This window comes from Caloenas nicobarica, chromosome 1, assembly GCF_036013445.1.
Source record: "Caloenas nicobarica isolate bCalNic1 chromosome 1, bCalNic1.hap1, whole genome shotgun sequence".
Classification (NCBI taxonomy): Eukaryota; Metazoa; Chordata; class Aves; order Columbiformes; family Columbidae; genus Caloenas; species Caloenas nicobarica.
In genome coordinates this window covers 13,318,062-13,330,103 of record NC_088245.1, presented here as the reverse complement: position 1 = coordinate 13,330,103, position 12,042 = coordinate 13,318,062, and the positions used below count along the sequence as shown (strand labels likewise).

Here is a 12,042-nt window from a genome sequence, read left to right as displayed (position 1 = left end):
GTTCTCAGTCTTTCTGTGTACTCCATCCATTCTCTTGGTTTGTCTTTTCCCTCATTTCCCAATGAATTTTCTAAATATTACTCTTGATCTTTCTCCCAGTACATCTCTATTTTCCTGTGTTTTTTAACTACATGCATATACTATAGCTGACTCTTCTCTCTACTTAGGCTGCCCAAAGAGCATGCTATTTTTCTTTCACTCTGCTATTCATAAATACACTTATCACAGTTTAATTTGACAATATTTTTTATTAGTATCATAATGGTGTTTGAGTATTCCTCACCAATCGCACATTTCAGTCTTGGCAAACTTAGCACAAAGCTGCTTGGCCTCACTATCCTCCTCCAACTGGTGTTTAAAACCAGTTGGCTTATTTAACTCCCCCCCTCCTTTTTTTTTTCCTTTGAAATAATATAACCTTTAAAATTCTCACATCTAAAGAGAACTTGGAAAAGGTGAAATAAAATATTAATCAAACATTTTTTTGGGAAATATATAGGCTATCAATGCTCGTATAGAACAAAGCTCTAACAGGAGACGTGTTCGGAACACTCCATCACCACAGAACAAATTTCTCAGCCCTCTGATAAACATTCCCTGAAGGTCATGGTGACAAACGCAGATTGCACATCTCATACAAAGTCACAATACACACACCTCAAAGTGACTTTTGTTTCTAGTATGGACGCAAGTGTTGTTTACAGTGTTAAAAATTAATTTTCCGAGAACTAAAAATGTGAGTACTCTGAAGTGCAAGCCATAATCAAACTGCATGTTTATTTACCACTATACTTCAGGCAAGAATACAGATTAAATTACAGCTTTAGTAATATGGACACAGCTAGGTATACTTCAGAAATGTCTTGCTGCTTAGGCACCCAATTTATGTCACCTTTCTATTTTAAAAAAAAATATATATTAAGTATGAATAGCCACACTTCATACAAAATTTGCATTTATTTTGACCATGATGCAAATATATAACTACCACGCATGCATATCAGTAAGGAAACAAGTAAAAGAGGAACTCGACAGTGAAAGAGTTCACATTCACACAGAGCCTTCTACTGAATCTTAAAGCATCACCAAGTATCATTTAAGTTAAGACTAAAACTTGCCTGTTTCCAGTATACGTAATGCAAGAAATTATCATGCCTATAGTATACATCAGAGGAGATGTGAAAACGAGACTGCCATATTTGAAAGAGCAAGAAATTTAGCAGGAAGAAACAAGGGGATGTATTATGGCCGATATGTCATAGTAAAAATTCCCATGATTGCCATTTCTAACCCTGAAGAAGATGTTTTTGCTAGCCTAAATAATTGAGTAGGAACATACTTTCAGTAGCGAGGTGAGGGGGGTGGGAAATTCTATTAATTTTCCAGCACAGTTTCTGTTGGGGCTGACGAGAAGGCGCAGATGTCTGCATGTTTGAGATACCTGCTAACTCAGAGGTGGAGGTGGGAGAGCCATGAGAGTCTGACCCAGCTCCAAATCCTGAGAAAAGGGAAGAGGGGAGAAAGACGAGGAATGTTTTAGGCCTTCATCTTCCTGATAAAGGTAACTACTCTAAATGTTTTGGTATCACCGCACTCCCTTCATCCTGCCATGCTACGAAAGGATTAACAGTGTGACCTTCAGAACAAAGCTCATGTGTGTCAAGGTACCTTTTCCACTGCACTTGTTTTTTTGAGGACTTAATGGTCCTCTTCTGAGGCTGTGTTGATGCAATGTGTTGCTGTATGATCTTGTTGCAGAGCGGCGTGTGGAAAGCTTCTGCAAAAGGAACTCTATCAGAGTCTGCAAAAGAGACCACTGGTATACCATATCAGGTTTTTATTGGCAAATCCAGTGAATTACTAATGAAACTCACAGCAATTCAGCAGAAGCTGGTTTCTCTGCGTTTCTAGATGATATGAGAAGTTTACCTCCTGGCTCCTTCTCTCCCAGTAATATCCCAAGGAGCGCCTGGTCTCTGCTTGCTCTCCCCAGTGGAGTTCCACCTGAGTCTCCTCCTAAGCCACAACACCCTGGCCACCATGGTCCCTGCTGCTCCTTTGGGAGGGGAGGATTTCTTTAAAGATTTATTTACAAGCATGAGTGCTTCTAAGGGATGTAGTTTATCTCATATGCAGGTTGCTCATGGAAAGATGAACATGTCAGAATATGTTAGAAAGCTTTTAATTTTTAAGAGTCTTTGGTGGTGAAATACTGTGAAAGGACAAGGAGGTACTTTCAGAGGGAATTAATTAGGTAAAAGCTAAGGAGAAAAGGTAGAAATGAACTGTGAGTTTTCATAATGGAGAAACTTTCAGAATGGCCACATCTAAAATAGGCATGGAAGAGCTGTAAAACTGTCGGTATTGAGTGGGCTGAGTGAAGTGGCAGACAAGATCTCATGAAAAGAAATGCAAGATGATGCACGTAGGGAAAAAATAACCCTGGCTAAGCTTAAGCAGGAATGGACCCTAAATTAATTATTACCACTTAGGAGATCTTGAAATATGTTTGCCTACTTTTCTAAAAACATAAACTTAGTAAAACAGTAAAGAGAATTTAAAGATTTAGGAAAGCAATATCAAACGAAACATACCATTGTTAGTTACTACTCTGCACCTGAGTATTGCTGACAGTTCCATTATCCCCACTCAAAAATCACAGCACTGACCCAGCAAAGGTTCAGTGAAAGGCGGCGTGGCAGTCAGAAGCACAGGACAGCCTCTGCGCAAAGTAGTCCGTGAGCTCGCCATCTGCAGCTTGGAGAAGGTGGGACAGCCTTCAAGGAATGGTCAGGGCTGGAGGGACCTCTGGAGATCATCCAGTCCAACCCACCTGCTAAAGCGGGTTCACCCAGAGCAGATCACACAGGAACGTGTCCAGGTGGGTTTGAATGTCTCCAGAGAAGGAGACTCCACAACCTCTCTGGGCAGCCTGTTCCAGGGCTCTGGCATCTCAAAGTAAAGAAGTTTCTCCTCATGTTCAGATGGAACCTCCTGTGCTTCAGTCTCTGCCCATTGCCCCTCATCCTATCGTTGGGCACCTCTGAAAGGGGTCTGGTCCCTTCTGGAGGGCCAGAAGAATGAAAGGATTCCAAAAGGAATTACACAAATTGACAGGGGTGGATCTACTGCTGGTCGTTATGAAAGCTGAGGAGATGCCTGGAGAAGGTCTCTGTCTGCTGTAGGTGCTGTCCTCTTCTGCTGGTCATGACCAGGGACAGCGTGGAGCTCCACAGCTCTTTCATCTCTCATGGCATCACAGACATCTCCTCAGGAAGAAACCTTCCATGTTTGGCATTTAATTACGGCTTTGTTAGCACATCGTATTTTTTCTTAAATTGCATCTTCAGTATTTCATTTTTATCTAACCAGAGCAATTAATAATGGAGCCTTTTAAAGGAAGTCCCAGATCACTTGACTGCTGATAAATGATTCCATTCGCCCTTAAAAAATTTTTACTAATCTAGTCACACCTCTTTTAAGAATTCGCCACAAGCTGTTCTCTGAACATATGCACATCTTGAAAAGTGGCAGCACGTGCCCAGATTAGACTCTGCAGAGAATTTAATCCACTTATTTCAAAACACAGAGTTGCCTGAGCAGCATTTAATATTAGCAGGCTATACAGAAACACTTGGATTTTTTTTTTTAATTTTTAATTTTAATTTTTTTCCCTAGGAATCCCTTTATTCACACTAAGAATGAACACAGAAAACAAACTGTCCCTTTGCAGGACAATTCATTTCTTAGTTCTCTCAGACTACACAAGGGATGAGACTGCAAGGGAAAAATATTTTGGTAAACAGGGATTTATAAAGATTTTTTTTAACTGTTGAAAATATGGGAAATTAGTGAGATACACTTTATATATATATATATGAAACATACAGTCCTTCAAAACAGATATATAGATTTTTTTTTCCTAATACCATCAAGTCATCCAAAATGTGATAGCTAAGAGTGGTATATACGGATATCTACCTTCAGAAAAAAAGTCCTTCCAAGGCAGAAGTCATAATCCTAGATCCAAAAAAACCTAGCCAAGAACATCAATGCTGCAGAAGCATTTTGTAACAACAGATCTTATGATGGAATCTAATTTTTCTGCAGTGTGTTTTATTAAACTTTTACTCTACATGGTCCAAATTAACATCCTTCCCACACCTTCTTGTCATAGAAAAGAAAGAGTAAACTCTGTGACTTTACAACTGAGGGCCCACATGCTTGGGTCAGCTGTACACAAAGCCAGAGCAGTTGCTGAATACAGATACTGCATACACACTGTATATTTCTATAACAGCCTCTTGCTTTTTGGAAATAAAAATGATTTTTCCTCACTTGGGAGACCCATAAGATGGAAATAGCTGTTTCTAAGAAGATGTTGCCAACAAATAATGCTTTTCTGGTTTACATCAATAATTTTTTTACATGCATTCAGTTTTTCTAGTCATAGCTGTTGAGTGTGTATTTTGTAAAAAGTACCTTTCCTGTTTTTTCCATTTATAGCAGCTGAATGTCAAAAAGGATCAGTTAAGGGGAAAAAAAAATCAAACCTCTACTTTATCTATTAAACCCTCTGGCAGATAAATTCTTCCAATCTTTTCTAATGTTAATGGATATAGATAGTAAACCAAGCAAATGAACCTTCCTGAGCCAGCTGTCCTTTTCAATGTTACGCAGCTGATCACATGAATATTTATTATATATTCAACTCTCAAAAGGTGCAAGAGTTTTCATTCAACCAGCAGACTCCAGCATGACAGATTTTAATTGGGAGAATATATTAAACGTAAACATCTGTAATTTCACTGTTACTGAATAATCTATAATTTGGGAAACTTGTGTACAGTGGACTTTCTGTCAGGGCTAATATTAGAATTAAGGTAAAACATTTTCCTGAAATTGATGAGTTTTTTATGTGACACCCATTTGGAAAATATAAATCTGTGTCATGCTGCATAGTTGCAGATGACAATAATTCCTTTTGTTTATAAGGTTAATGAACCTATGAATGGAAACATCCCATCCTATGCCAATATAGAGCATATTTACTTGCAGAGCATGATTTTGTCACAGGCATAAGAAGACAGGTGGGAAGGAATGCGTATCACTTAGAAATCTAAAGATCTAAGAAAAAATCATCGAAACTTTGGTACCTTAATTCAGGCTTCTCCTGAAAGCAAAATGGGCCCTGTGGAATCACTAGAAAAACTTTGATTCCCTTCCCACGTTTGTGCTAAGAAAACTCTCAGAGCTTGATCTCAGAAAACGCAAGAGTAGCCCCACTAGATCCAAACAACCTATTCAGGAACAAGCTGGAGGACACAAGTCGCCTAGAGAGACGAGTGATGTGGCCGAGATCCTCCATGCTTTATTCCTCAAAAATATCAAGTAGCAGATTGAATAATTCATGCCTGCAACCTGCAGCAATGTATTTTCAGTGATATAAAAAAATCTCTTTCACTTCTTAAGATTATTTAATTATTCTTAATTTTATATATAGATTTGAAACACTAATCAGGTAACAATTTCTTTTAGCTCCAAATTATACTATCAGTTAAACATGCTTAGAAAGTGCATTTTTGCAGCTGAGGAGGCAGGAGAACAGCTCAAACCTGAATATTGAAGCAAAGCAGAAATGAGAAACCAGATCCTTTGCCCGCAAGTACCTGCCACAGGGGACTCATGCTGCAGGTGGGTTTTCACTGCTCTGTTCCAAAGACCTCCAAGCTGGGGTAGGTGGACATCCTGATTCCTAAAGCTCTTTTTTTCTTTAGCATTTGCAGGTTGGTCACAGAAAATTGTGTCCCCAGGCACCTTCTTACCCAGGAAGCAGCATGGGTGAAATTGCAGCACAAATAACTGTCTTAGATCACATGGTTATCATTGATCAATAAGCTGGTTTTTATCTCTAAACTGCAAGGAGTTCAAAGAACCCTGGGACTGAATGGGACTTATTTCAGAATGCTGTTTTCTGCAGTCAGCAGAGGCTTATCTTGGATTTATGGTTTTTAGTTAAGACTGCATGTTTTGAGAAGTGAGAGAAACTTCTTTCATTAGACTCCGTTTTACAATTTTTTGAAAATCCAGCAGTCACTGACATATGCAGTGTAGGGGTAAATTGAATTTAAAACTCCTCTTTTGATAAACAGAAAGAAGATCATAACAAGTATGCACAGTCTTGTGCCTTTAATTTTTAAAAAATTGTTTTTTGATTATGCCTGTATTTTCAGTTTGTTTACGCTTTATAACTGTGGTAATTGACACTACTTGCTACAATAAAATTCATGGAAATATTGTCAGTTTTCTAGTTTCACTGGAAGTTGCCAGTTAATGAGACCTGTTTGCAACACTTTTTTTTTTTTCTCTACAGAAATTAGGGTGTTAAAGAGATTTAAAGGGGACAACAAGTTGTCCTAGAGGAAGCTGCATCCCAAACACACAAAGAAAAAGCAGCAGGAAGAGATGAAGTAGGCAGGGACAAGTGTACTCCATAAACCTCTGGGACAAATTAATGCAGAAGTCTCCTTTTGGCCATTTCCAGCTGTCTGGAAGCACATTTCCATTGGATGCAGATAGTGAACTTATCTTGATACCCTAAAGTCTCCACAAGAATGGAGTTTTACACTATTGGACACACACTATTGAGTATTATCCTGAACGTAATGCAATGAGTAGATTAATTAGTTCAGTGTTTTAGCTGTAATGTGACACTCAGTATTGTCATGTGAGGCAACGTCACCCCAGGACAGCTGCACCTCCATAGCCTCCCGTGTGGCTTCAGGACACTGGGGACTCAGAGGTGACAGTCTCAGGAGGAGCCCTTCCTTGCAGAATCACATATGCTGCAAGTATTTTTACTAGAGGAATCATGAAGATATTCCTTGGGACAGGATTTCAGAAACAGGCTGTAGTTTGCTCAGTTTAGACACTTAACTCTGCCACCGAACCACGGCATCTAAAAGATGTTAATAATTTGGAGGGCAAAGGCAGTTGCCTGGGAAGGTCTCCACAGAGCCATGAGGTTAAAGCATTCCAGATCTACTCCAAATAAAAGTGAAAAAATAGAGTTTGTAGCTTCCAATCATTCAGCTGGGAATATGACACTGAATCCATTTAAGAAATACCACTGGAGATTATAACATGTTGATAATTTATGTGTAGCCCAAACAGCTAAAGAAAACACAGAGTAAGGTCAAATTTAGGTGGCCTGTCAGGATGAGAGACAAAGCACCTTTAACGCTGGGATGGGGTCTGGGGAAAGTATGATAATATGTTTTATGGGCAATGGAAGTTGATCCTTTCATTAGGAACAGGTTAGGAACCAGGTCAGGTGAATTTTCTTTTATTTTAATCTCTTAGCACTCTAAGGTCCTCTGGATTCTGTATTAGCCAAAACGACTTGCTCCTGGATATACAACTCAAATACAGTTTTTCATTTGTACACTTTATCTTCTTTTACTGATATAATTTTGAAGCATGGTTGACCTTGTCCTACACCCCTGCTTTGCCCTGTGAAATTTTTTCATTCAAACCTTGTCACTCATTTTCCACTCCTGATGTGTCCCACATCAGAACTGTAGTTTGGTGCAAGATAATAATCTATGCTGGATTAGAGAATGTCTTGAGCAATGCTTTGACAAAGGGGAGAAAAAATTTCTTCCATTATAAAACACAGGAAAAAAATGTGCCACAAGTATTGAATGTTTAAGTGAGTACCAGTAAGTCAAAATCACATCCAGATCTAAAGGCTGGCTCCTAACTAACAGTAATTTACTTAAATGACAGCTACTACAGTGATGCCTATAACAAAATGTGAAAAAATAGTCTATTCCCTGATTATGGCTGTAGTCTGCCCTCACTCTTAGTATTGTGAAAATTTCTGCAAGGCAAAGGCAGGTCTGTAAATCGACGGTGATGATGAACCCATTGCAAGCATGTCAAGAGAAAAGTTGACCAAGACCATAAACCTTGGAACAAGAACAACATTCTCCACTCTGGGAGCTCCTGAGGGTTTCATGGCTCCTTGCCAGGTCAGGGGGAGCATGAAGCACCCCTAAGGGGCTACGTGGGAGCAGCACAGCGAACACCCCATCACAAAGGGTGGGAGACTCAACTGGAGCTCTGCTCCTCTGACTTAATGGGGTGGTCCTACAGCTTCACAGCCACAGCTGGTTTTATCTTCCCTGGCAAACACCCACAGGCTGAGCTTTTGTGCAACCCCTTGAGCTTCAGGCCAACTGCAAAGCAGCAAACACACGAACCTGCAGCTCTGAGGCTGGTAGCCGCTGTTTTTGAACTACTGCCTCACTTTTTAACAGTGCTTGAAGCACAAGCGCCTACTGACACAAGGTTCATGCTTCTGTACTGAGCAAAAACTGTTGTAATTTGTTGGGTTGTAAAACACAGTTTATAAGTGTGATTTCAAGAACAAGGAAAATACTTCCAGTAAATACAGTGCACAATTAATTGCCTTCTTAAGAAAAAGCAATTATGATACTTAACTTCCAAGTCCTCAAGTCTTTTGCTTTTACAAGAAAGTAAAGGGGGGAACAGAGTTATCAAAATAAACATTCTTAAATCAAAGGAACTTTTCTTCACTTTGCCCTGAGGATGCTCCCAGTGAGCAGACTTCTTAGGTTATGCTGTTCTTAGTAGTGTCTGGCACTACAAGATATTACCTTTTCTGACCTCTTTTGCCCATTTTCACAGAATCACAGAATCACAGAATGTTAGGGATTGGAAGGGACCTCGAAAGATCATCTAGTCCAATCCCCCTGCCGGAGCAGGAACACCTAGGTGAGGTTACACAGGAAGGCGTCCAGGCGGGTTTTGAATGTCTCCAGAGAAGGAGACTCCACAACCTCCCTGGGCAGCCTGTTCCAGTGTTCCGTCACCCTCACTGACAAGAAGTTTCTTCTCAAATTTAAGTGGAACCTCTTGTGTTCCAGCTTGAACCCATTACCCCTTGTCTTACTGTTGGTTGTCACCGAGAAGAGCCTGGCTCCATCCGTGTGACACCCACCCTTTATATATTTATAAACATTGATGAGGTCACCCCTCAGTCTCCTCTTCTCCAAGCTAAAGAGACCCAGCTCCCTCAGCCTTTCCCCATAAGGGAGATGCTCCACTCCCTTCATCATCTTTGTGGCCCTGCGCTGGACTCTCTCCAGCAGTTCCCTGTCCTTCTTGAACTGAGGGGCCCAGAACTGGACACAATATTCCAGATGAGGTCTCACCAGGGCAGAGTAGAGGGGAAGGAGAACCTCTCTCGACCTACTAACCACCCCCCTTCTAATACACCCCAGGATGCCATTGGCCTTCTTGGCCACAAGGGCACAGTGCTGGCTCATGGTCATCCTGCTGTCCACCAGGACCCCCAGGTCCCTTTCCCCTACACTGCTCTCTAATAGGTCATTCCCCAACCTATACTGGAACCTGGGGTTGTTCCTGCCCAGATGTAAGACTCTACATTTTCCCTTGTTATATTTCATTAAATTTTTCCCTGCCCAACTCTCTAGCCTGTCCAGATCTCGCTGGATGGCAGCACAGCCTTCTGGCATGTCAGACACTCCTCCCAGCTTGGTGTCACCAGCAAACTTGCTGATAGTACACTCAATTCCCTCATCCAAGTCATCGATGAATATATTGAATAGTATTGGTCCCAGAACTGACCCTTGAGGCACTCCACTAGATACAGGCCTCCAACCAGACTCTGCCCCATTGACCACGACTCTCTGGCTTCTCTCCTTCAGCCAGTTTGCAGTCCACCTCACTACCCGATCATCCAGTCCACACTTCCTCAGTTTTGCCGTGAGGATGCTGTGGGAGATGGTGTCAAATGCTTTGCTGAAGTCAAGGTAGACCACATCCACTGCTCTGCCATCGTCAATCCACCTTGTTACATCTTCATAAAAGGCTATGAGGTTGGTCAAGCACGACTTCCCCTTGGTGAAGCCATGTTGACTGTCCCTGATGACCCTCTTATCCTTGATATGTCTTAAGATGGCACCAAGGATAAGGTGTTCCATCACTTTCCCAGGGATGGAGGTGAGGCTGACCGGTCTATAGTCGCCCGGGTCCTCCTTCTTGCCCTTTTTGAAGACCGGAGTGACATTTGCTTTCCTCCAGTCCTCAGGCACCTCTCCCGTTTCCCAAGACTTGGCAAAGATGATGGAGAGCGGTCCAGCAATGACCTCAGCCAGCTTCCTCAGCACCCGCGGGTGCATCCCATCTGGACCCATGGATTTATGGATGTCCGGATTGCTTAACTGGTCCCTAATCCAGTCCTCATCAACTGAGGCAAACTCCTCCATTGCCCTGCCTTCCTCTGGGGCCCCAGGGGTACGGGGCTCCTCAGGACAGCCTCCGGCAGAGTAGACAGAGACAAAGAAGGCATTCAGTAACTCTGCCTTCTCTGTATCTTCTGTCACCAGGGCACCCACCCCCCTCATCAGTGGGCCTACATTGCCTCTGGTGTTAGTTTTATCTGCCATGTATTTGAAGAAGCTCTTCCTGTTGTCCTTGACCCCTCTCGCCAGGTTTAACTCTAAGGAGGCCTTAGCTTTCCTAGTTGCCTCCCTACATCCTCTGACAACAGCCTTATATTCTTCCCAAGTGGCCAGCCCCTCCTTCCATGATTTGTTAAACCCTCCTCTTCCACTTGAGTTTGCCCAGCAGTTCCCTGTTTAACCACGCAGGTCTCCTGGCTCCCTTCCTGATTCTTTCAGTGTTGCCTTGCAATTACTACATCAACATTTAACTGTGTATGTTTATGGTATGTCTGCACAGCATCATTCTGTGCCATGCTGGGATGCATGAGCTGGAGATAATCACACTGGCTTTGAAGCCAGAAACACTTGAACTATTGTACAACATTTCACGAAATTAACATACTGCTGTTATGAGAAGTGACTACCAAGGTACTTGGTGCCATGCAGATCCCTATTTCTGTATTGATGGAAGCTATATTTTGGACATTACACCTCCTACATCCAGTTGATACTTTCTTCTTGTTGTATGCTTTCTATCCCTTATTGTGCATTTTAATTAAAGGGTTTTAGGCTAATTCAAGCTGGAAGGGACCTCAGGTGGTCTCAGTGGATGCTGCTGAACTTTTTCTTGTCTTTCTTGTACTGAAGGGCCTAAAACTCAGATGATGTATTCTAGATGGGTGCTAATGAATACTGTCAAAAAGGAGGTAGTAATTTCCCTGCAATCTATCATCTATACTCCTGTTAATATAGCCCAAATACATATTAAGTGAAGAAAATGAACCACCCTTAAACTACAAATGGCCAATGATTTTTAGGCTGTTTTTATCACTGATGACAGATTATGTCATTTTAAGCTTATTTTTCCTACTACATTTTTGAAACAGAATTCACATAGAAACAGTATTTTATTCTCTGTGCCGTCACTGTCTACAGCAAATGTCATTTTTTGGTTCACTGCTGTTCTTCTAAACTTAGGATTTGGGTGCTCTTTGGGATGACTGAAAATCAGTGCAGTTATTATTTGAATAAATTCGCTTGTCACTTCTGCATCAGACTGTCATTTTCCTTTACTACTGGAGGTGTTCAACAGTGGCTCCCTATGTAGTTTCTTGGGGAGGAAGAAAAGTACCACAAGAACACGTTGGAGGGCAGGAGGCAAAGCAGGATCTTGAACCTGGGTCTGTTCTCCTCAGCAGGATACTCCAGCCACAGAACTTTTGGTTGCTTAGGCATTTTCTCTTTCTACTTCCTCTCCTCTTTCCCTCTACATCTTCCCCAACCACTAAGCCTATCTGTGAAATAATTTTCTTGAAAAATTCATGACTGACATAACTGATTAATATGTATGTCTCGATGTCCTCTATGGATTATTCTTTTCCCTGTCTGATCTGCAAAGAACTTCCAATTGGCTATTATATTCAATAAAGTGAAAACTCAGAGTCCCAAGAGGCTAATTATCCATGGTTTTGTTACAATATTAATTTTGGCAATCATGGAATTTTAAAACTCAGCTGAGCTGACATGAAAAGCAACTCTTCTAATAACT

The 12,042-nt window shown here is 41.4% G+C and overlaps 1 protein-coding gene across 5 annotated transcripts in view; it reads right to left on the bottom strand.

The window, feature by feature from the left end:
• Positions 1 to 12,042, bottom strand: part of MAGI2 (membrane associated guanylate kinase, WW and PDZ domain containing 2) — a 758,699-nt gene that overhangs the window by 50,106 nt on the left and 696,551 nt on the right. The window lies entirely within an intron of this gene.